General features: G+C 35.4%; 1 long non-coding RNA gene across 5 annotated transcripts in view; it reads left to right on the plus strand.

Annotated features, from left to right (window-relative positions):
* Positions 1-27,359, plus strand: part of LOC146402259 (uncharacterized) — a 528,845-nt gene that overhangs the window by 11,690 nt on the left and 489,796 nt on the right. The gene's annotated exons all lie outside the window — the stretch shown is intronic.

Here is a 27,359-nt window from a genome sequence, read left to right on the forward strand (position 1 = left end):
CTTCATTGTTTCTGTCCTATTTTTAAAGAATTGTCCTGAATGTTGCTTGTCTCTTTATTGCATTGCGGATACTTTGTTGCTGGAAAATCATGAATTTTGCACCTTTCCAAAAAAAAAAAAAAAGATACTTATCTATGCTATTACTGCTAATGCTGCCTTTTCTGTATTTCTACACAATGATAATATCTGCCTGGCTATGTATCCGGTTAAAATATACATGGTGACAGGGACCATGAGCAATACGGTAGAGGAGGAAATCCCTAGTTATATCCCCTTACAGAAGGAGCAATTAGCAATTATCTATAGATAAGAATGCCTTTGTGAAATCTCAAAACCCAGAGGTGAGACCATAAACAAGGCAAGCTACATTAGAAGGGTAAGAAGAGTTGCTTCATTTTGATTGTGTCAGCCCTCCCCCCAGGCTGACACAGCACCACACTGAGAGGGATTCTCTGGGCCGGCAATTTCTTAAGTGGAGAAAGGGAGCCCAAACTGTATATTCACTTTTCCCCAGCATCAAAGACACTTCCTAGGAGGCCACATTCTGTCTCAGGGAGAACATGGAGGTAGTGATGGGGCTAAATCACCTGGGGGTCACCTAGGAACCCAGAAGAAACACATGGATTTTCATAGTGGTACTGCATACTGCTGGCAGCATCACCTGACCAGTGAGCCCATCCAGCACTCCACTCACTCCTGGAGTCTACCCGGTGGCCCTGTCTTGCTAGGAAGCATGGTTGGCAGTTCTGCCTGCCTTGGGTTCCTAGCCAGCAGCCCAGCCCAGTGAGAAAACATAGCTATTGGCCTCCCCCAGGCAGGAAGCCACACCAGAGGCCCTGCCCCATTGCAGAGCATAGCTTATGGCTCTGACCAGGCGAAAAGCAAAGCCAATGATTCCAATGAAATGAAGGGCATAGTCTGCAACCCTGTGGGATTAGGAAACCTAGGCAGTGACCCTACCCATTGCAGAGCCCAACCTCTAGCCCTCCTCCCCACCCAAACTGTGGGATACACCTACCAGTCCTGGTCAACCAAGGAGCTTAATCAGCAACCCTGTATAGTTTCTAGGCACAGCCTGCAGCCTACTAAACTGGTAGCCTAGTAGCAACCCAAACCTACAGCAGAGCACAGCCAGCAGCATGACCTAGGCAAATAACCTCACCAGTGATCCTGGTCAACTATGGAGCACAGTTTGTGACCCTGATCAATAGAGAAGCAAGCTTGCAGCCCAGATCAAAGGTAGAGTCAAATCAGCAACAACAGACTTCCAAGAAACACAGCTGGGGCCTCACTTAACCAGGGGTAATCATGGAGCCCAGCATGTGGACCCACTTAATTGCAGAGTCCAACCAACTCCATCACCCTGCCAGGGAACACTAATAAATGAATTCAGTAAAATTGCAGGATAGAAAATCAAACTAGAAATTAGTTGTATTTCTATACATTGATGATGAAATATCCAAAAAAAAAAAAAAAAAAGATTTGGAAGACAGTTCCATTTAAGATAGCATGAAATAAAATGAATGTAAAAAATAAATAAATAAAAAGATCCTACACTGAACATACATAGCATTGATGAAAGAAATTGAAGACGACACACAGAAGTTGAAAGGTATTCCATGTTCATGGATTAGAAGGATTATTATTGTGAAAATGCTCATACTACCCAAAGTGAACTGCAGATTTAATATTACCCCATCAAAATTCCAATATCAGTTCTCACAGAAGTAGTAAAAATTCCTAAAGTTTGTATAGAACCACAGAAGACCCCAAAGAGCCAAAGAAGTCTTGAGAAAGAACAAACCTGGAAGCATCATACTTCCTGAATTCAAACTATAGAACAAAGCTAAGGTAATTAAGACAGCATGATACTGGCATTAAAACAAGCACATGGACCATTGAACCAGGATAGAGAGCCCAGAATAAACCCATTCACGTATGGTCAGCTGATATTCAGCAGGGCAACAGTATGCAATGGGGAAAGGATAGTTTCTTCAATAAATGATGTTGGGAAAACTGTTTATCCACATGGAAAAGAATCAAGTCAGACCCTATCTTACATCACTCACAGATTAACTCAAAATTGATTAAATACTTAAATTTAAGACTTGAAACCATAAAACTCCTCAAAGAAGCACAGGAGAAAACTTGGCATTTGTCCTGACAGTGATTTTTTTGTCTGTGACACCAAAAACACAGGCAACAAAAGCAAAAATAAACAAGTGGGAGTACATCAGAGTAAATGGCTTCTACATAGCAAAAGAAACCATCAATAAAATGAAAAGGTAACCCATGGAATGGAAGCATATATTTGCAAACCATATATCTGATAAGGAGTAATATAGAGTATATATATCTAGGAACTCCAACAACTCAGTAGACAAACTCCCCAAAATAACCAAATTAAAAAATGGACTTAAGACCTTTGCCACGTCCTGTGTGTGAAAATGTGAAAAAACATTTTCACAAGAAAGACATACACATGGCCAACAGATACATGAAAAGATGCTCAGCATCACTAATCACCATAGAAATTTGAGTCAAAACCATAATGAAATATCCCTTCACACCTATCCACAATGGTTATTATCCAAAAAACAAATAACGTTGTTGAAGAAGATGAGGAGAAAGAATGTTTGAGCATTTTTTGGTGGGAATATAAATTGCCACAATCATAAGGAAAAGAGTAGATATGATACAGTCATCCTACTTCTGGGTATATATCCAAAGGAAATGAAAATAGGATCTTGAAGAGGTGTTTGCATGCCCATATTTATTGCAGCATTATTCACAATAGCCAAGACATGGAAACATTATAAGTGTTCATTGATAGTTGAATGTAGAAAGAGGATGTGGTATCTATAAACAATGAAATATTACTTAGCTATGAGAAAATAATTTGCATACCATGGATGAACACTGAGTACATTATGCTAAGCGAAATAAGTCAGAGAAGGACAAATACTGTATGATCTCCCTTATGTTTGAGATATAAAAAAAAAACCCACTCAGAACAGAATAGAACAATTGTTGTCAGGGGCTACAGGATGGAAACAATAGATGTTAGTCAAACAGCTCAAAATTTTATTTACGGCATAAATATATTCTGGGGATTTAGTGCACAGCATTATGAGTTTAGTTAATTTTATAGTGTTGTATACTTGAAATCAACTAAGAGAGAATGTTTCCAGCATATGTGCAAAATTAAGTATGTGAGGGTAATGGATGCATTAACTAACTTAGTTGTGTTAATCATTTCACAATATATATGTATACATATATCAAATTATATTGTATACCTTAAATATATGGAATTGTATTTGTTAATATTTCAATAAAACTAGACAGAAATATAGGTATAGTAACATGGGTGAGGCTTGTTAAGAATAGTGGATGGTATACACTACCACAAAGGCAGAATGAAATTTACTTTTATAATTGTGAAAATAAATATATAATAATTTTTGGAATTTGAAGTTTCAGGAAAATAAGCACAAGTAATTCATTCACAGTTCATTACAGAGAACCATTGTTCATAATTTAATGTAATGTATCTTATGAGCAATTTCCTTTTATACATATGTTCATATATGATACTATATGAATACAATTCTATATTTTCTATTAATGCATAAGAATATGCATGTTATGAAAATTTGGTGAGCATTATAGATTATATAATCTTCCATCCCATAGATGTAGCTCAATTTCTTTTAATTTCCATTTGGTGAATATTTAAATTGTTAAAATTTATAAATGAAAAAGCCATCAGTACATGCTGAGGTATTTTGTTGAACCTCTAATACTTCAAGGAGAATAGCTTTAAAATCACTGATCCTGATTATGGTGATGGATTATTTTGGTGAAGGGCCTATGTCTCACCTTTATAGCTCCAAACTCTAGAAAAAGTCCTGTCGTATGACATGTCTTAAGTGTCTGTGAGAGAAAGAAATAGTGAATGAATATTTATAATGCTTACTGTGACATTGTTTTCTTTCTGTTGCCATGTCTAGACAAGGATCTGAGTAGACATAATAAACTATTAAAAAGTGAGTAGCATATATTTATTTAAAATAACAATATGCAGTGACCCTGGAGCAATATTAGCAGTTCTCACAGCATTTGCTTATGGGGTGGAGGCCAAGCCTCTGGGAGTAGAGTTTCCAGACATTAGCAATTGAGAGTTAGCCAGCAGTCTGAGGCCTATGTTTGAAGAGATGGTAGAACTGGACTTGATTTAGGATGAAAATGATATTCAAAATTGTGTGCATCTATAGGCATGTCCTTGCACCAGTTGTCTTCAAACAGTAGCAATCCACAAGGCCTCCATTGTGCAGGGATGTGAGAACAAAACATCCAGGTCTTGGAACCTCAGCAGCCTTCACCTTATCCATGCATCACCATAACATTTTTTTTTCTTTCTTCTCATATATATCACTATTGAAGTCTAAGAGGTAGTTCAGATTTAAATTTTGGCACTTAGAGGTAAGTTGGCTATGTCTCAATTTCTTCTTTCACATTCCAGGATTATTGAAAAAATTATGTGAGGTGATATCTGTGATGCATCTTGTATAGTTCTAAGGAGCAAAGAGCTATATATAACATACTGTATTTTCCAACACCCCCCTCATTTTAGACTTGATGACATTTGAGTTTAAGTAATTTAAGGAGAGTAATTCTTATTTATTTATCTATGTATTTACTTATTGTCCTTTTAGGGCCACACCTGCGGCATATGGAGGTACCCAGGTGAGGGGTCTAATGGAGCTGTTGCTGCCGGCCTATGCCAGAGCCATAGCAATACCAGATTCAAGCCGCGTCTGCAACCTACACCACAGCTCACGGCAATGCCAAATCCTTAACCCACTGATTGAGGCCAGGGATCAAACCCGTAACCTCATGGTTCCTAGTCGGATTCATTTCTGCTGTGCCATGATGAGAATTCCAGTAATTCTTATTTAAAACAAATCAAATAACAACAAACTGTTTGAATCCCTGAGAGTTGACTAGGAGCCCATTAAAATTTGTGAGCTGGGAAATTCCGTAATAAAAAGTGATACTATAGGAAACATATTTTATCAGCATTATAAAAGGTAGATTGGAAGTGAACATGGGCCTCCAACATGACAGCAGTACTAGAAGTATTTATAAGAATACTTTATCAAAATAACTCAAGGTCATGAAGGAAATAATTTCAGTATCAGAGAGTAGTTTGGAATTTCTAACTTTTCAGGAAAAAAAAGACATCATAAAATTGTCTATGTTTATCACTAAGAAAAAACTGTTTTCATTAATATTTATTCCAAGAAAGAAAATATGTTGTTTTTAGATCAAAGGAAGAAAGAAAAAGGAGATAAAAAACATTACTTTTGGTCATAGGAACTAAATATAGCATTACCTCCATTTAGAGTAAGACAGAAGTTAGGTGAAAGTTAAGTGAATAAGAATACTCACTTGTAACATCTTAAGTCTTACTTTTAAAAGGTACTTGACTGATTTAAAAGAGTTAATGCCTGGTACCTTCTCCAAGAGTCTAACTTAATCTCTTCCTCCTTTAACTAAGCCATAAGGATAGCCAGATCCAAAATTATCTCTAAAGGAAATGTCATGTGACATTTAATCACATTTACTATGACTTTGCCATTTATATGGAATATACTATGTTTAGGGATAACCAATTTAATACCAAAATAGTTTATAATGCTTGTTCTTCTGTTGGGTGGCTTCTATTTCTTGTTAGAGTACCATGGCTTATGAAGATGTTTTTATTTATGCCTGGATTTTATTACTACCATTAAGAGTTGGCACTCATTTTTTATAAGGAACCATCATTTCCATCACTTCCCAAAGATTATTATCAACAGCAGTAAAGTGTAATATAGCTGAATTGGGATACACATGCTATCTATACCCACACTAAGTAACCAACTCCCACACGTGAGCCTCCTCCACCAAGATTCAAATTCCCACAAAATTATAAATTTAGTTCTTGGAGTTCTTGATTGCTTCCAAAGGCAGGAGTTCAGTCCATAATCCCCAAGGGTTTATAAATCCCCTTAATTGAAATGCCTTGAACTGTACATAGAACAAGAATAGAGAATTCAAAGCATTCGGAATGTCTTTGTATATATTCAGTTGAAATGGGAACATACAGCATAATTGCATTATGATAGCAAAGTACTATTCTGTATCAATAGTACTAACTAAAGTTTGTTTAGAGGCTAAAATTAATTGCCCTGCACTTCATTTGGTCTAGAAACATGAACTAAGTAACTGCTTTGATTATTTCTTGGAAGAAGATATCATGTCTTAGAAGTAGATATCATTTTGCCATGAAGACCAGTATATAAGCACAATTGAATAAGCCATGAGTGGTGAATATGAACTCCATTCTGATTGGGGGCTTCAACTAAGAAATCAATTACATTCCCTGCTTTTGTTTGAGCAGCTGTTGATCTGCAAATATATTCAGTGTAAATGTTTATATTAAACATTTAAACACAGTGTGCAGTTTGCATTGTTTCAATCCAGTAAAAACAAGTATCCTCAGCCACCCAGTTTTGCATCTGTTTGCTTTATAACAGATCCAAACATATTGTCATAAATTTGTTGTTGTTGTTGTCTTTCCCAAATGAGCACTGCTTAGCTATGTGGAAAATAAACTGCCTCAAGTATTTTGGTGAATTGTGGAAAAGTTACCTTTATGAAATGATATTAAACTTTAGAAACATTTCCCTAGACATTAAATCCAAGAGTCATTTGCTCCTCAAAACTGCCTCCTAATGATATGGGAAAGTGAAGATTGTTTGGAATTTACTCCAAAGAGTGATACTTAACAGTAATTCCCTAAATAATATGTCATTGGATAGTAAAGTGACATTCTTTGTTTAAGTGCATTTTAGTTGTCTTTTTCAGTAGAATATCTGTTAGCTCAGTATTGGTGACTTATTTTATATCAAAGATATGTGAGGCATGGGCCAGAAAACAAATCCATATTTAAGGACTCCGGTCAATTACTTCTTTTTTAAACTTTTAAAGTCCCGCTATCACTTTAAATATCCACAGTCCCTTTCACAATAACCTTAGAATTTGTTCAAACAACAAAATTTATCAAAACTTCATTTGGACTCTCCACTATAGCATGCTTGGATTGGGAGTCAGACAGAAGCTATGTAATCCTCGTGCTATTGCATAACCTCTCTGAAGTTCACGTGAATCACTCATGAAAATAGAGGGAGTAATTTCTACCATACAAGCTTATCCTGAGGTTTGAGGTAGAACATTGTAACTGACATCACCAAGAGTGATGTCTGCATACAGCAAGTGAATAATACATAACTGCTTCTTTCTTTAGGCAGTCTTTGCATAATCTGGGAGAAACGTCTGCTCCTGAATTCCTGTAATTTCTACAGCCCTTGTCACTGAGAAGATAACACAATTTGTTTGGGGGGCAAGCCAATAGATTGGAAATAAACTATCATTAAAAATAATAAGCAAACATAGAATCAACTATATAAGGGGTATAAACACACCATGCTTTATATTGCTTTTTCATCACCTTCTAAAGTACCACATGACAACTGGAGGAGGAATATCTAGTACAGGGGAAATGATTGTTCAGAAGACCACCAGGTCGATGGAAGAACAGCTTAATATAGCCATCTACTTGAAACACAGCACTGACTATTTGCTATTGATCCTGACATGGATCTTGAGCAGTACACAGAGGGAAGGAAGGTTGATTGGGGAACTGAATGTACCCTTTTGGTCTTTATCTGTTTTCAGATTATTGCTTCCCATACCCTTGGTACAAGGCTCTATTTTACTGTTTGCCTTATAGTTTCTGTAAGTGCTTCTTACTGTGTATATTATAAGGATCCCATAAGCTAAATGAATAGACTCTTAGACAAAACTAAATGCTTCTCAAAAGTTATTTGAATTATATCACTAATGTAATAATTTTTTTAATTCTTTGATAACTACATGTTTCTTCATATTTCTCTTTAGAAACCTCCATAAGATTTAATAGAAGTCAAATGAATACAAATTAGGATTTTAACCTTACTGTATTAGTGGTGTATCCCCAGTACTACTGTTGGAGAAGCATTTGCAAAGAGAAGTCAGATGAACAGAGTTAGGAGATAATGTTAGTAATATCTGGCATTTTTACTGCATCTCATCTTTGCACAACATGTTCAAGGTGCATTATATCATTTGATTATTGTTTCATTTCAGTATGTCAAGGATTGGCACTCTGGATCCCTCAACCCGTTTGCCTTGTAGGAAGAAAACTGTAGCTCTTTGCAATTTGGCTCAGCTTAATGTAGAGATTTTTCTCAAGACAGGATCTTAAAAATGAACTTAGGCAGAACCATGATAGATAATATTAAAAGAACCTTTATTTAGTTTAGGGTTTCCGGAGAGGCATTCCTGAGAGAGCTGAGGATGAAATGTCAAGTATGCCAAACAGTTAACCCTGTAGGAGATGGGATAAGGGAGAGCACGCTTAGTTTAGGAAATAGCAGTGAAGGACAGATAAGAGGAGCAGGGGGCATCAGAGTAATTGAAAGACATGGAGCAGGTGTTGAGGAAAGTTAAAGAACAACAAGCCAAGAGAGAGAGCCATTGAGTGAGGTAACAGGAGTGAGTGGAGAGGCTGAGATGTAAGGGATGAAGAGGAAAGAAAAAGAGAGGGATGGAAAGATAGAAGAGGAAGGAAGGGAGGGAAGGAGATAAGGGAAGGAAGAAAGAGGGAAAGAAAAAAAAGACAGCAAATAATACATATTGTTTCTGAAAATTGACTGGACTAACTAAATAGTCTTGGAGAGAAAACAGTATCTTTCATGCTCCCAGGCTTAGATTTCCTAGGGATAGGATGAAGAGTCTGAATCTGAAATGTATATTTGGAAGTCATCCATTTGTGGTTAAGCTATTTAAATCTTAAAGTCAGAAGAGGTGTCCCTTTCAAAATGGTGTCATGAGGAGCTGTTCAAGTCCACATTTTCTGACTTGATACCAGGTCTTATAATTATTTTTAGGCTGAAAAGTTTTAGAGAAAATGTAAGGGCAAAACTCAGAGAAATATCTGCAGGCAGGTCAAATTGTATAAAGCATCTCTCCTGAGAGCTGGCTTTCATGAAGTTAGGATGTAGCAGAGCCAATTATCCAAAGATTTATGAGCAAATTGGTCTGACTGATAAAGACAGAACATACTCCAATAGGAAAATTTTATGTTTTATTCAACTTTAAAGTGTGTGTGTGTTGTGTAATTTCCCCTTAAAGACATTGATTCTAAGACTAGGCAGGTACTGTTAACTGTGTAATGCTGAATTCTATTATTTGCTTAATATCTTGGACAGGGTGATAGATCAGCTCATAGTAAGCAGTTGACATGACAAGATGGAACAGTTTTAGATTTCCTGTTGGCCAAATTTTATTTGAATAGTGCTAGAAATAAAGAGATTAGGCAAGGTAATCTTTGCTAAACATTTTCTCATTCCTGGGTATCATTCATGTCTTATTTGTATCATGAAAGTGTTGAACAAGATAAATAGTTCTCTAATTTGTTTTGCATAGGAATCACCTAGGAAAAGTTTTAAAATGCAATTTCTTAAGCCCCATATAAATGTATTCTGACCCAGTAGTACTTAATCTTGATACTATTACCATGAGAAATATTGGAAAAGACAATGTTTAAGGTAACTTTCTGCTCAAGTATTCTATAGTTCAATAATTTTATTTTGCTTCCTATAGCAAGACTATCTTTACCAGCCACAATGAGTCAGCCCATGGAATTTTTTGGACATGAGCAATTACACACACAGTCCTGTTGATTTCCTCTTTAAAAAAAAATGCATTTGCAGTATCTTTATTTAGACTGTAAAAAATATAGAGGGCCTAGAAGAAAAGAGTGGATTAGATTAAAACCCTAAGACTTGAGGTTTTTAAGTTAAGATTGTTATAGCTATGTTTAATTCAACTCTGACATATTAAGCCATCATTTATTTAGCACCTACGTTAAGCCAAGCACTAGCATAGGTGATTCAGGATAATGGAGCATTGCTCATGATCTTCAAATACATCAAAGTTAGACAACTTTGTAAAATGTATAGCTGCATTAAAATACAGTAAATTTGATAAAAATAAAATAATTCACGCAATGGTGAAATTGTACCTGAGAGGACAAGTTCACTTTTTAAAGGTACTGAGCAATTTTAGTAACAGTATTTAGACATATTAAATACTTTAGTTGAGGACGTTCAGATAATGGCATTGTGAATAGTGGCTGTATTTGGAAAAACCAGAGGAGACATACTTGGAAAGATCTACACTTTGTTTTAAGTGATATGCTATAGAATTTGGGCATGTGAATAAATGTTTCTGTAAGACCTGCAAGTTGGACAAACAACCTGGTATTGATCATAAAGCACGTAATTGACTTTAAGCAATAAGTTTGTGACTCAGCTTGGGGCTAGCTGACTAGGGAACAGAAAATAGGATGTCCATTGCCAAAGGAACGTAGCAGATGTTGAAGGGATGTCTAAAATACCCAAAATGTTGATGCCTTCCCCTAAATCACCTGTATAGGATGGTTACATCCATATAAAGATGAGAAAAAGAATGATAAATATTAACAGAGGTTCACTCTATGGCAAACACTGTACTTGAAAGCTAAACATATCTAATCTGACCTTCAAAACTACACTGTGAATCCAGTACCATAATTGCTTGTGAGTTACTGCTACAGAAACCAGCTTTAAAGAGGCTGAGTATTTTGTGCAAGGCCATACAGCTTATAACAGAACCAGACATAACCTACTTTTATTTGATACCGAATTCTTAGTTCCTTGTGTTGACCATACCCTGCACTGCCTTCTAACAAGCAATGGAGCCATACAGACCTCGCCTAGATACAGATGTTGCATCTGTTCACAACTTTTATGCCTGTCATCAGTTCAGGGAAAGAAACTGAGATAGAAAAGAGAGTGAGCTAATTAATAGTTTTCTCATTTCAGACAAAGACAGGACCATTAGAGTCTTCCACTTGTACTCAGAATCCCAGCACCCCTCTGAATGTTCCATCTATCAGTTCACAGCGTGAAAACAATCAAATTATAGTCTTTGAAGGAAAGGTAAATCCAGCCAGCAGATTGATGTTTTTTAAATGAGCAGAATTTGCTGAGCTAGCCTAAAGAAAATTCCATGTTATTAGAGAGTTGTTTTGCAAAGGAGGAGAGTGTAGCATCCACACAAGTGTCCTAGTGAGAAGATCTCTTTAAACTAGAGGCAAGCTGTTCACCTCCCAGACTCAGAGTCTGGCCGTAGTTCAAGAGACTCACTTACTCCCCACATAGACATGATGGCTATGGGGTAATACAGCACACAGAATTATGTGCTTTTTTGGCAAGATTTGTTCATTTAGAGATCACTCTCATGGCCTGACCCATTGCTACTGTAAGAGAAAAAAAACAAAAAACAAAAAACAGAAGATGATGTATTTCTTCACAATACATGTTTCACAAAAGCCCTGTTACCATGAATATTACTGATACAAACAGAAGATTTTTACAAAGACTAGTATTGGGAGGAAGAAGAAATCTGTGAAGTACAGGTTGATTGTGTCTAATTAAGAGTTAGCTATCATTGACACATTTCAGAACTTCTTTAGATACTCAAAGGACTTGAAAGGACACCTAGGCGCATGCCCCCTTTTTACAGATGGAGATCACAGAAGATGAATCACTCTGTCAAAGTCATTAAGAAAACTGATGCCAGAGTCTTAACTAAAATCCGTGTTTTCTAACTCTGATTCAATGATATTTCTGGTACAGTTTGTCAGTCTGGTTTTCTTTTCTTTTACATTTAGAAAATGTCTGTAATGATGCTCTATGTATAATTCATATATCACTTGGGCCAAAGAGTCCTTTGATACCATCTCACCTTCAGAAGAAGATTCAAGTCTCTATTAGCTTTTGACCATTTATGGACCTGATTGAATTTTTCCTTCACATTCCTGCCTCTAATTTCTTTCTTCAACTAAACTAAGGTATTTCTCATTTTTGTCTATACCTGCCATCCCATTTTCAGTGCTGCACTGACCGTCAAAAAGCAACACTATGCATTATCCCCAAATACTTCTTCCATTGGGTTCTTTTGTGTAGAGACCATATCTGGAAGATTGGGGACATTAAAATCTGGTCACATCATAAAACTTAAAAAGTAAGAAAACAAAATATTTGACATATCTGTTTCAAATATTTTGATACCTCCTTGTCATCTGTGCCTTTTGGCTCGACTTATAGTCATTTGTTTCTTCTCTTCTCGAATTCTTTTCTTCTCTCTTTCCTATCTATAGCAGGTACTGAATCCCACCATTTTCTTATGCAAGCAGGGTTTTTTGTTTGTTTTTAATTTTTTTTTGTTTGTTTTTACAATTTTCTTTCCTAGCCCATGTCCTCAGTACTCCATTTTCAAAAGTAAATTACTCTAGCAAGTTAGTTTCCTTGAAAGAAGGAAATTTAATGCTATATTTGCTACTAAATTTAATGTAATATTAATTACAGTGTTTTCATGTCTATGTAATACCAATCAGGTTTTGACTAAAATAATCCTCTCTTTGAATAGGACCCTTTAAAGAATGGTTTGCTTTACACCATGTTGACCTGACTTTCTTACTGCTATAAAACTTGTCACATGTTTATTTATCTATTTTTGTTAGTATTCATTCTAAATGAACTTTGTAAAGGATGGAGGCAGGACAGTTGGAATATATTGCTTCCACCCAAATAAGGCCAACTGAAATGTCCAAAGAAAGTATAAATAAAGATAAACTTGGTTCTACACTGAAATGAAGGAAGGAAGATATCAGAGGCACAGACCTTGAAGTCTTTCTGCTAATACGCCTAAGATGACAGGCCTATTTAAAAAAAGAATGTAAATTAAGTATTAGTGTCAACTGCTATCCAAAAAAAAAGTCCTCTCTTGTTTAAATGAATATAGAAATTCTTAGAGGACTCTTTCTCACAATTCCCACACATCTAGAGCTTAATTTATGCATATCAATGTTAGATGTAAAGATACTTCTTTTTTTTTAGGGATGCACCCATAGCATATGGAAGTTTCCAGTCTAGGGATCGAATCAGAGCTGTAGCTGCTGGCCTTCGCCACAGCCACAGCAACACAGGATCCAGGCCGCATCTGCAACCTACACCACAGCTTTCGGCAATGCCGGATCTTTAACCCACTGAGTGAGGCCAGAAATTGAACCCACATCCTCATGGATATTAGTCAGGTTCATTACCACCGAGCCACGACAGGAGCTCTTAAAGATACTCTTAAAAGAGGAGATGTCTAAATTTAGTGTTTCTTTTTCCCATGCCTATCAGCTGGACCCAGAGGCTGCCTCAGATCACTTTGGCCATGAGACAGAATGTACTTAAAAATGCATAAAATATATACCCGTTGATGTACTTATACACTTGTACGCAGTGATTTGTACCTCCTAAGTGCAAAATGTCCACTCTCAAGGAATTGGGCGCAGTCCGTAATATTTTAAAGTCTACACCTGGAATGTCGTGGTCTGATACTTAAATAACCTAAACATAATTCTTTTACCTTAGGCAGTCCAGACTTTTTCAAAATCAGGAAATAAAAGTGAATCCAGAAAATCAAACCTAAGTGGGGCAAATTGAGATGAGTATGTCAAGTTACAAAACCAAGATGTGAGAAGTGGAGAGCTGTAAGAGAGGACTTGAGTGTTCAAATGTGTTTCTGGCTTTTGATGTGATATGAATTAGGGGATTTAGGGGCATAGACTGAGAGAGAAAAATAGAAGTTTATATATTCCTATTGGTACATAAACTTTTATTTTTCTCTCTCAGCCTGTGCCCCTAAATCCCATAATGTTTGTGTGTGTGTTTGCTTTTTGATATATTTATGTGGGCATTATGCAAAATTCAGGCCTGTGTTGAATATTGTAGCAGATCTGCAAAATGTTCAAAATTCCTATTTTCTTTAGATATTTTTATTCTACTTAGAAACAGTACTTGTATCTCTCATTTCAAGAGTATTTTCCCCAATATGACAAAAAATAATCCTTGTGGTACAGATTCTCAACAGCCTATATCAGCTATTATTTTCATGTATCTGATGTATTTTCCTATGTTTTTATTTAATATTATATTAATCATTTCTATTCATTTAATATTTCAAGTAACACAAAAATAGAGGAAAGTAAAGGATAGCACAAAATTCTATAACTCAGAAATTACTAGTATGTAAATTAGATGTTAGCGGTGGTGGTAGTACAAATTAGTCATTAACAGACATTTCTCTGTCCATATATAGAAACAGAAAGCTGAATGGATGAATGGATAGAAAGGTAAGGGATGGATGAATGATTGGAAGGAAAAAGAAAAAGATAGAAGACTAGATGCATGGATGAATGTATTGATGGATAGATGCAAATATGACTATCTTAGATAGACATTTATAAGCAGACTATTTCTATTCCTATGGATATTTTAAATAAATGCAATTAATTTTTTTCTACTCGAATTTAAGAGAAAAAAATCTGAAAATCTAAGTTTTGAATTTAAGAATTTTTTTTACATTAGGGAGTATAATTTATTAAAAGATCCCTAAGAAATTAAGAAAATACATTATTAAAATCATTAAAAGGTTAGAGTCATTATTTTCCCTTCATGTTTAAGCCAGCATGGATTGAGTCCTCTTTATGCAAATAAGATAATTAACACTCTGAAACTTTTTTTTACCCACATCCCATTTTTTATTGCTAATTATATTAGTGTTACTTTGTTAAGGATTACACAAAGTGCATTCTGTTCTGAATCAATAATTTCACAGTTGTCAAGACTTGGTTTTATAAATGGATTAAAAATGAATGCCAGTTTTTATTATGAAATATTTTTAAATATACAAAAGAAGATAGGATTGTAGAGGAAGTCCATTATTAGCTTGAAATAAATCCTGTACATCATACCAAATTTGACATATTGATATAGGTTGCTTTGGAATTAGAGAGGAATCACAAACTTAGAATCTCTAACTTGGCAGGGGTTTCAAGAGATTGTTCCCTGTAGGGAAATTTGGCCATGAATTGTCACCACTGGGGCTGGGATGCTATTGGCATCTAGTAGGTAGAGGTAGAGTTGCTGCTAAACATTCTAAAATATGCAGGACAGCACCCCATGGCAATGAATTCTCTCACTCCAAATGTCAGTAATGCGAAGCTTAAAACATCCTGCTCTGATCATCACTCAGTGCACAAATATCCATGATATTTTCTGTCTTGGGTGTTTCCTAGAGTCTACTCCAACACCTTTATTTTCTGGAAGGTTAAAAACTTGTGCTTCCTTCTCCAGGTCCTTAAAGGGCTTAGTTTCTAAGAACCTTGACCATCTTATTCCATGTATTCTGAATGCCAACAAAGTTTGGTTCATATATCCAGAAATGGACTAGTTTTATACGATTAAGATAGTTTTCTTTCTAATTAATTCCTGGGAACTTATTTGAAGTTCCTGAACTAGAAATAGGGCTGGTTAAGAACAATCCTATTGGAAAACCTTTGTTCAAGACACTAATTTCTATTGCCTGATGTCTTGGTGTCAAACACCTTCTTCACAGATGGCAGCTCGTTCTCTGCTGCATAGTGTAAACTCCATGAAAAATACTTAAAGCCTTTAAAACATTTCTGCATTCTATTGGAAAAAAAAATTCCTGAGTTAAAATGTTTCTACTTGTATTATTTGATTATATAATTAGCATATTTTTTAGTAATTTCATTGTCTAAAAAATAGTTGTTTGCGGAATTTATGAACACAACAAGAATATGATCACTTTATTATCCATCCTCTTAAATGGACATTTTCCAGCTTCTGAGAAGTCAGTCGCTACTTTATACACATACAGAAAGATACATGTTAGAGGCACTGTCATGAAAACAAGAACAAATTAAAAATCAAAACACAGAGAATGAAAAATAAGATATTTATGTGAATAGTGAATCAAAATAACTGAACATTATTGTTTTAAAACCAATGCAGAATATTTGGTTAGTGTTCATAGAGTAGATCCTAATGAAAGATGTAGGCTCTGAAGTTAGAATTCCTCAGCTAAAATTCCAATACTACCACATAAACTTCTTCATTTATAAAATGGGCATATTAAAACAGTACCTGACTCAAGAGTTATGCTAATAATTAAGTAATGGATTTAAAACACTTAGTTTATTAGCCCTTATCGTATAGAAAACAACAAATAAATACTAGTCACTGGCACATCTAATCCAATCACACACCTTTTTTTTTTTTTTTTTTCCAGATGAGATCAGTGAGTTTTAACCTTTCTCAAAGGAGGAAATTCAGTCAGTGTTAGAGTTGATATTAGAGTTCTCTGCCACTGAATCCATCTGTTGTGCTTTCTTTTGAAACAAAATTGTTAACAAATTCATTTTTAAAAAAAAAAAAAACACAAAAGTTGCAATGGGATGCCCGGCAGAGAAAGTAGGGAGGCGCTTACTAAGTGCTTTAAATAAGAAGTTAGTGAAGCTCTACATGCCAGGAATAAATTTTTTGGCTCTAAGTTTTCTTCTTAAGCTCCCATTTTCTGGCTTTGAATTTCATCTCTCTCTCTCATTTATGTCTCCAAGTAAAGGGTCTACCCTACTTGTCTGGTGACAGCATCCAGGAAAGAAAAAGACTTAGATGAATGAATCTTAACTCCTCATCTATCTTTCCTTCCTTCCTTCTTCCTTTCTTCCCTTTTTTCTTTTTTGTTGAATGGCTGCATCAGTGGCATATGCAAGTTCCCAGGCCAGGGACTGAATTCAAGCCTCACCTGTGACCTACACTAGAACTGCAGCAATGCCACACCCTTTAACCCACCTGTACTGGTCCAGGGATCAAACCCTCTGCTCCACAGTGACCTAAGCCACTGCAATAGGATTCTTAAAAAAAAAAAAAAAAAAAATTTACATTATACCTGGTTTAAAGTGTTCTGTCAATTTTCTACAGTACAGCAAAGAGACCCAGTCATACATACATATATATACATTCTTTTGCTTACATTATCCTCCATCATGCTCCATCATAAGTGACTAGAGACTCTCATACTAAGTGAAGTAAGTCAGAAAAGTCACTGTGGAGCCGAGTTCTCTTTTTTCCAGTTGAGTTGTACAAATTGTTTGTGTATTTTAGAGCTTAAGCCCTTGTCCATTGCATCATTTGAAACTATTTTCTCCCATTCCATAAGTTGTTTTATGGTTTTCTTTGCTGTACAAAAGCTTGTCAATTACTAATCCTCCTTAAACTTTTTCCAAAAGATTGAAGGAAGGAACACTCTGAAAGACATTCTGTGAAGCCACTATCACCCTAATACCAAAGCCACACAAAGATACTACCAAAAAAGAAAATTATCAGCCAATATCTTTGATGAATATAGATGCAAGAATTCCCAACAAAATTTTAGCCAACCAAATCCAACAACATATAAAAAAGATCATACACCATGACCAGGTGGGATTCATTCCAGTTTCACAAGAATGGTTCAACATATACACGTCAATCAATGTCATACACGTTAACGAAAGAAAAGTCAAAAGGCACATGATTATCTCAGTAGATGCAGAAAAAGCATATGACAAAGTCCAACATCCATTCATGATAAAAACTCTTACCAAAGTGGGTATAGAGGGAACATACCTTAACACAATAAAAACCATTTTTGACAAACCAAAGCAAATGTAATATCAGTGGCGAAAAGCTGAAAGTCTTCCCACTAAAATCTGCTAGAGGATTTTTAACCCATTACACCACAGCAGGAACTCTTTTCTTCTTAGATCTAAACTTAACAGCTGCCTCTCCAGCACAAAAATCCCGTATGCTTTATGATTTGCTCATGTATCTTCCTTGTGCATAGCCAATCAATGACCTAGAAAATAACCTGTGGAATGCTCAGAAAATTTTGGTTTAGGACTCCCCAGAGACTAACTAAGGGAAATTGCATTGGTTAGTCTGTGTATCTCTTCTCTTTAAGTGTTTAATTCTTTATTTCTGAACAATTAAAAATTGATTACATATATCCCTTTTACCTCAGTTGCCCCTTACATACTTATTAAATATTTATATGTATTTATACTGATTATCTTCCTCATAGCACTAAAATAGAAATTATTTTCACTCATCTTCATCAATTCATTTTTTAGCATATTTATGTGTTTAGTAATTAATTCTAGAATTCATTTAATGTGTGCATTGAGTATCTACTACTTGCCAGGGAGCTATGCTAGGCCCTTCAGATATTAATATGAGCAGTTAAGATGACCACTCTTGATGCAGTGCAAACACAGTATGAGATAAAACAATTTTTTTGGAGGGGAGTGAATGGAGGCTTTGTAAAGAAGGTTGTAGTTCAGGTGATGCTCAGAGGATGACTAGAAATGTGCTAAGGATCCAAACAGCAATGGCTATTCCAGACAGGTAAAATAATATACTGGTAATCAAGAAGTAGGGAGCATGGAAGACCAACTAATATTCTATAAAGTCCTGTTTCACAAATGTGCCTCACAAACAGCTGTGCAAATAAATGTGCCGGACATCTGTCTCTCTAACTGTCTGTATGAAGTGTACTCCCTAGCTTTGTAATTGGGAAAACTCTTGTTCTCAGTCCAAATAGAAGTTGGGACTCCTTTAGCCAACTCTAGGGAACAAAACTATTATATATATGGTATATACATGCATTATGTATATTTAACTTTCAGTGAAATTATCTCTTGCTTATCCCCTTGAACATGGCTGCTTAAAATGCCACACAGTGGAGCCAAAGGCAGCAACACATTAAGTGAGTGCAGGAAATCCTTGCTGCCTCCAGCCCATAGTTGACTCTTCCAGTCCGCCCATGCTTCATAGTAATTGAATCACTATGGTATCTTATGTTTGGATTGTCAATACATGGGCAGTCAATGTATTTTAAAGCCAACCAACAAACAAAGGAACTCTCTGTATCTGTAGTAACCAGTAATAAGATCCTAACCAATAAACTACCAGAGTCACCCTGCTTCAAATTAATAAGAGAGATTTCCTCACTTTGTTTTCCTGTTTCCTAAGGCCTGAGTGGCAGCCTCATCAATGACTATGCAGTATGACAAGAGGATGACATTAGGTAACCTATGTCTAAACCTATCCTGCTTTATGTATAGAGTTCTTTCCATGAAAGGTATACTTGTGGCAAAATGCTACAGATGTTTTCTTAAAATGGTTGGGGATTTTAATATTCTAGCAGCAAAACATTGAGAAAAAATGAATAAACACATAGTCTGTATCAGAAGGAGTTTGTTTTATACTTGAATTGAAACACAATTCCTTTAGGATCTTTCGAGATTGGAAATATGTGGCACATGCAAGACATTGAAAATACTTCAGGATTGCTGGAGTATAAAATATAAGGAGAAAATGCACAAGGATACTAATGGAAAAATATGAACTAGATTATAAAGTATCTTATTCAGCTATCAGAGGGATTGAGAGTTTTTTCCCTTCCTTTAGCCAACAGCCTCAGAGTAATTTTGAGCCTAGAATCATTTTGAGCAGAGGAATGACCTTATCAGTTGTATTTATTATAAAATTTTATCTAGTGGCAGGATTTCAGTGGATGAGTCTGTAAAAGGGAAGATGATTAAGAAATTATTTGAAGAAGGCCACTGGCAGTAGGTTGGAAAGTTGACACAGGACATATTTAAGAGGCTGAATGAAACAAAGTTAAAGAATGGATGAGAAATTAGCTTTAAAATGGGAAGAAATGAAGAGTATTCCTCTCATTGCAAATCTTCAAATAATACTGTTCTCTGCATCCAAATCCCCTTTGAACCATTTCAGAAAATATTTGATTGTTATTCACGTGCCTGTCTTCCCTTTATACCCACAAATAGCAATGGTGTGGATATTTATAAGTTTCCACATCTGGAGAACTAATTTTTTTGTGAACTGTTGCAGTTCCACAGAATTGTTAGCTATCACTTTGCTGCACCACGTTCATCCAGCCCTGATAATTAAATATCTACCAACATCAAAGAGACAGCAGAAACTTAACTAACAATACCAAAAAGTTTTTGAGGCCCCTAAAGAAAGCCATACTGCATTATAATGGAGACGGATGACATATTCTGTAATGAAGGGATGGTCAATTTAATATTCCGCTCATATTTTAATGTGTCTGTGGTGTAGTCTAGCAGAATATGGTCTCACAAGTGGAGTAACATGTTGGCGGTTCAATATAACAGGACTGACGTTACTCTGGAATTCAGTATTACATGGGCATGACCTTACTGAAGAAGATTTAATTACTTGAAATACCAGAAGGATGACACTATAACAATATCATTGCAAAGGTCTTTAGAGAGAAGAGCTTGAGTGTCATGACTGCTGACTTCCACACATTTATTTTTTTTATTTCTGCATTCATTTTCTTAGTTAAGAGTATCACCATCAATTTTTGCAGAGGCTACAGATCTTAGAATTATTTCCTCTTAAATATTTCCCCTCTCTTAAAAAAATGCATATACTTTAAAAAATAATAAGCAATACAAAATAGCCTTCCAGCCATGACTGAGACACAAGATGTGCCCTCTCTACAAGTAAATACCATCATCAGTCCTTTATCCTTCCTATGATGAGCTAAGCATGTAAGTGTTGGAGTGTGTGTGTGTGTGTGTGTGTGTGTGTGTGTGTGTGTGTGTCAGTCTTTCTATCAGGCTTTTCTTAATATATTAACATTATTTTACTTTTCTACACCTTATTTAGTGTATTTTGGTTAGTGTTTCAAGTAAGCATATATGTATTAGCTGTTTATTGTAGCTGTATAGTATTTATTGTATATATGTACCGTGATTTATTTAAATTGTTGTCTCTTGATAGCTATTTGGGTTGCTTATAGTCTGCTGTAGGCTGAATTATGGTCTCCCAAAATTCATATGTTAAAACCCTAACTCCCAAGACCTCAGAATGTTACTGTATTTGGAGACAGGGACTTTACAGAGGCAATTAAGTTAAAATGAGGCCATTAAGGTGGGCCCTAATCCAATCTAACTTAAGTACTTTTAAGAAGAGGCTATTTAGATTATTTTTTTCTAGTTCTGTGGGGAAAAAAGGGCCACTGAGTTCCCATTGTGATGCAGCAGAAAGAATCCTGCTAGTATCTATGAGGATGCTATTTTTATTGTCTTCTGTTTCTTTCATCAATGTCATAGCTTTCAGGACACAGTTCTTTTATTACTTTTTTGGTTGAATTCATTCCTAGGTATTTTATTCTTTTTAATTTGATTGTAAATGGCACTCTTTTCTCAATTTATCTTTCTGATAGTTCATTATTAATGTATAGAAATGCAACAGATTTGTGTATATTAATTTTGTGTCCTGCAGCATTACTGAATTCAGTCATTAGTTTTTGGTGGAATCTTTAGGGGTTTTTTTCTATATATAATGTCATGTCATCTCTAAATAGTGACAGTTTTACTTTTTCCTTTCCAATTTGGATGTCTTTTATTTATTTTTTCTTTCTGATTATTGTGGCTGGGACATCCACTACTATGCTAAATTGAGTCAGCGAGAGTAGGCATTCTTGTTTTGTTCTTAATCTTAGATACAGAAAACAAACCAGGGTTACCAGATAGGAGAAGGGTAAGGAGGTTATAAAATAAGTCACAGGGATGTAATTTATAGCACATGGAATATAGTCAATATCTTAAAATAACTTTATCTAGTCTATATCATCTATAAAAATATAAAATCACTGTGTTGAGCACCTGACTTAATATTGCAAGCCAATTATACTTCAGTAATTTTAAAACGTGCAACCTTTGTACAATCTTTGTGATTTTGACTTAAAATTTTTTAAAAAGAGGGAGGAATTTGGACGAGAGGGGCACTATGGTCACACATAGAAAAGGAAAGACCATATGGGGCACAGTGAGAAGGTGGTCATCTGCAAGCAAAGGGGAGAAGGCTTAGAAGAAACCATACTTGTGGAACTCTTTTTTTTTTTTAATGACTTTTTTTTTCCATTAGAGTTGGTTTACAGTGTTCTGTCAATTTCTACTGTATAGCGAAGTGACCCAGTCACACATACATATACATTCTTTTTCTGTTGGATTCCAGCCTTCAGAACTTTGAGAAAATAAATGTATCTTGTTTAAACTTCTCAGTCTATGGTGTTTTGTTATGACAGCCATAGCAAACTAACAAAGTTTCTTACCTTTACAAAAATGCAAAAATTAATAAATTGTATGTTATTAATATATATTTTTACATGTTAGAGTAATTATGTAGGATAATTTTTATAAGTAGAATTAATGAATCCATCTAAATTAACATTGATGTTGCTACAGCTTCACACCAGAGGATGATTTTACCTTTATAAATAAGTGAGGAAATGATATCTTCTTTTTTTGGTTGACTTTTTTCTTTCATTTTGTATTAGCTTATATAACCTTTCATATGGTGGCAAGAACAAAAATGGAATATTTTGCTAGCTTTTTATTGAATTTTTCAGCTTTATCTTTCTGTTGGCATATTTACCTTTCCAAATAGAAATGTTAATTTTTTTTTTTTTTTTTGGTCTTTTTTAGGGCCACACCCACAGGAAGTTCCCAGGCTTGATGTTGAATCAGAGCTGTAGCTCCTCCCTACACCATAGCCACAGCAGCGCCAGATCCTAGCCAGGTCTAAGCCACATCTGTGACCTACACCACAGCTCATGGCAATGCTAGATACTTAACACATTGAGCAAGGCCAGGGATTGCAACTAATATCATGGATATTAGTTGCACCACCATGGGAAATCAATTTTTTTTTTAAATGTAGCCATTATCAATCATTCTTAAGTGACTCTAGGGATTTGTGTCTTATTTAGGAAAATCTTCACCATTTGTAATTATGGAAGATAATTTATAATTATTCTACTAATATTTTGATTTTAAATTAAACATAAATCCATAATCAATCTGGAATTTGCATGGTAAAATAATGGATGTGTATAAATTGCCTATTTTAATATATGTATATAAATCATATATAATTAAATGTATATTAAATATAATAAAATGGCCAATTGACATATATATATGGATACATTCATATGCATGTATAATTTTTAAATCTTTTATTACCTGACAATGTGAGTTCTTCCCTTACTGTTTTTTTTAAGTTTCTCTCTCTCTATGCTTACATGCTTATGACTGTAATTTATTTCTAAGTACCAAGTCTTTCTGATAATGTATTCCACAGCTATGCTAAATTTTTAGATGAATTTAAGGATGATTGGTTTCTTTGAAATACTGAATTTTACCCTCAAATTATAATTATCTTTTAATATATTCAGGTGTAGGTTTTTACCATCATATAGATTTTGCACATTTTTAAAATTTACTTATAGTTGTATCAGATTTTCATGGGAAGTTAAATAGGATGTCTTTATCACCACTGTATTATTCTTTTATTTTTCTACTTAAGAAATTGACTTTTTTCCACATTAACTTTGTTGACTAGTCGTCTGAGTTAATTGCCTTAAATTGTATTTTTAAATTGATTCTCTTAGATTTATTAGATATTCCATTAAAAATTAGCTTCCTTTGCCCTCACTCCATTCAATTTTTTCATTTATTTTTCATTCACCATTTAGGCTCTGCACTATTTGCCGTGTCCTACTTTGAATTCTGTGCTCTCAGTTCCTGTGACCTCCAAAGTTCTGGGTCTCTTGTTGTATCACCTATATTTTCACAATTTCTCTTCATTTGACTACTTAACTCACATCTCTTAACTTTGATCAATAGTAACAGAGTCAGTTTGTATAAAAGTGCTAGCAGATTTCTGCCCACAACCCAAAATGTACATCATCACAGACATTGAGGGTCCATCACTTGTAGCATGTGCAAAAGATGAGAAAAGGAAAAACAATTTTAATTGTGGTAGGGGTGTTTGAATAGGCTTTAAACAAATTTTCTTTCATTATTCCTGTGCAGTTAAAATTTAATCCTGGAAAAGTCAAAGGGCTCATTCAGGGGGACAGTCTATTTCAACTCTCTAATCCACATTCTGAGTCAGTGGTCTTATTTGATCAAGCACAACAGAAAGTTTCAGATGGAGACATTAGGAAGTAAACAACCTTGGTTGTGTCTCTTTTCTCAACCTTTTAATGACTGTCATTCCTCAGCTCCGAGAGGTTGCGTGATCTAATTAGGCAAATTGAAAAAGACTGCTTTTATGCAAAAGCATGAGAAAGTTAATTGAAATCAATCCATGTTCAGTGAAAATGCTACAAACATCACTGATAATTTAGAGCAATTAAAAGATGTTGTCCTGAAGCAAGCAAAAACATTAAGTTTAAAAGCCTGTTAAAGGGAAATTACCAAAAATATTTAAATGATATTATTCACCTAAGATGGACCAGGGACATCTAAACCAATTAGAAATTGTAAGATATTTCATTAGTCAGAAGCTGTATTCTTAAAACCACTGAGATGAGAATTCTTCACCTTGTATCCTCTGTTATTGCAAAATAATCTGTTAAAAACAATCCATTAACCCTACTTTTGAGTACATTCTTCATGAAAATAGCTGTTGTGGTTCAACCATCAGAAAATAATCCATCTATGAAATAAGAACATTTAAATTAGAATAGTCATTTTCAAGTTATGTTTTTTAGAGATATAAATATTCTAAGAGGTAATGAGACATGCATTGTTAGGTAAAGGTAGGAAAAGAGCAAAAAATAACCTGTTAGAACTCTGGATTGCCCATCTCATGAGTAAAGCATGAACAAATGTTTTATTACATTAAATACATAAAAAATTTAGGGATATTAAATATATGGTTCACCCTGTCACCATTCCCTTTATCTTTTTTTTTTTCCCCCTCTTTTTGCCTTTTCTAGGGCCGCTCCCGCGGCATATAGAGGTTCCCAGGCTAGGGGTCTAATCGGAGCTATAGCCGCCGGCCTATGCCAGAGCCACAGCAATGCCAGATCTGAGCCATGTCTGTGACCTACACCACAGCTCCTGGCAATGCCGAATCCTTAACCCACTGAGCAAGGCCAGGGGTCAAACCTGCAACCTCATGGTTCCTAGTTGGATTCGTTAACCACTGCGCCGCCACAACGGGAACTCCCATTCCCTTTATCTTGACCTTAATACGTATCACCATTCAAGTTTTTTTTTTTTTTTCCTAGAGTGTGGGTAGAGCCTCAGAATCCTTCTTAACACAGTTATACAGACACCTAGCCCCAGAGGATCAGAGTTGGTATGAGACAAATCCTAATGTATAATTTCACTTACAAAATGATTCATTCATAAAATAAATGCCTAGGAAAATTAGTTTGTGTTAAAACCAAACAAAAGTACTGTACTAAAACCATTACTTAAAATCCTTCCAGAGCCTTGATTCTTAATACATTCTTGAAGATCTCAGGTTTAGCTTCTAGATCCACAGTTGCCCCCCAACCCTAACTCTCAATAAATAATGATCTAACATTTTGCTTGCTCATATAATTTTGCTGAGAACTCTGCTAGGTCTCCCCTTTGTTTACAGGATAGAGATAACCACCTTAGAGGGTCATCAGAAGCTCTCCTTAGTTTGAACATATTAACGACAACCTCGTGTAGATTCTAAGTCCTAGGTTCACTAAACATATATACTTTGCTTAATACTAATGGTCTCATGCAATCTCTCTTGCCACCTTTACCTTCATTTACTGGAAAATATATATGTTCCATCTGGAACCCCTGCTTCTTTCCTCAAAATCTTTCTATGCCTTCCTAATCTTTTTTTTTTTTTTTTTTTTTTTTGGCGATTTCTTGGGCCACTCCCGCAGCATATGGAGGTTCCCAGGCCAGGGGTTGAATTGGAGCTGTAGCCACCGGCCCGCGCCAGAGCCATAGCAACGCGGGATCCAAGCTGCGTCTGCAGCCTACAACACAGCTCATGGCAAGGCCGGATCCTTAACCCATTGAGCAAGGGCAGGGATCAAACCTGTAGCCTCATGGTTCCTAGTCAGATTCGTTAAGCACTCAGCCACGACGGGAACTCCCCTAATCATTTTTTAAGGCTCAAGTAATTTGTTTCCCTCTATGAGGTGTTTTTGTCTTTTCTTTCTTTCTCTCTTTCTTTCTCTCTTTCTTCCTTCCTTCCTTTCTTCCTTTCTTTCTTTCTTTCCTCTAGCTACAATGGTTTTGAACCATTCATTCCCTATTTTGTTTTCACCATCCCACCTAATGCATATCTACTTTGGAGCCTTTATTATCTGTATTTTTGTTTTTGTTGTTTTTTTTTTTTTTTCAGTCTACCTCCTTAACTGATCAGTGGGACTCCTGAGAGGAAAGGCATTTTCAGATCTTTAGGTATTTCCTTGGGACTCAGATTGATGTCTCCTAGATAGTAAATGGTGAATAAATGAATGTATCCATGCAACAGTGAGCTATGAAGTACAAAGATAGAAGAATCTAGGGATACAAAATTTTCACTCAACTGTTTAGGAGCAAGCCAAGCAAAAATTTCTGAATTTTGAGTAATTGTCACCTCAATAAGCCAGCAGGTAAATGCTGTGTTTATACCAGATGGTTTGGTAGAGTAGAATATGCATCACCTTTGATAGGTCTTGATAGAATCCTAATAATGGAGTAGAGACTAACTTTCTGAAACACATGTTGCTTAGTTTCTAGTTTGCATAATCAACTACTGCCATTATTGAAAGTTTACCTGCTGTATCCAAGATATTGGAATATATCCCTGTTAATGTACCAGCTTTATGTCCATTGCCTTATATTAGTTTTCAAAACCCCCAAAGCTGTCAGGAGCAGAGAGCATTAAGTTCATCTCCTAGAAGAAGAAAGAGCTCCACAGAGGGAAAGTCATTAGCTTAGACATAGAAAACCAAATGAAACATAAGCTTTGCCCTCAGGCAACTTCAGCTCTAGTGGAAAGCCCATATAAGCAAACTGAAAATAGAAATGGAGTTCAATGAATTTTAATAGAATGCTAAAAGTATTGTGGAGACTAGACAAATAACATCTAACTCATTATTACAGAATTTAAAGAATATTTTCTGACAGTGATAATTCCCTGCTGAGTGGGCTCTTAGAGACTATTAGAAGTTAGCCAGGGGAACATTTGGATCAAAGATATTAAAGACAGGGAACAATGCTTTAAGAGTTTAAAGCAAGAGAAAAATGTTCTATTCAAACAAATTTCCTTTAGTCAGGTGGATCTAAAACCTAATGTGAGATTATAGTTTAGCAAGAGGTGCAATATAATAAATTGCTGAGGACAAGATCGTTAAGTGTATTTTTTGATAAA

The sequence above is a fragment of the Sus scrofa genome, chromosome 6 (genome assembly GCF_054392235.1).
Source record: "Sus scrofa isolate SSC_HxYL_T2T_F1_AM1 chromosome 6, Sscrofa_HxYL_maternal_Yorkshire_Landrace_v2.0, whole genome shotgun sequence".
In the NCBI taxonomy this organism is placed as follows: Eukaryota; Metazoa; Chordata; class Mammalia; order Artiodactyla; family Suidae; genus Sus; species Sus scrofa.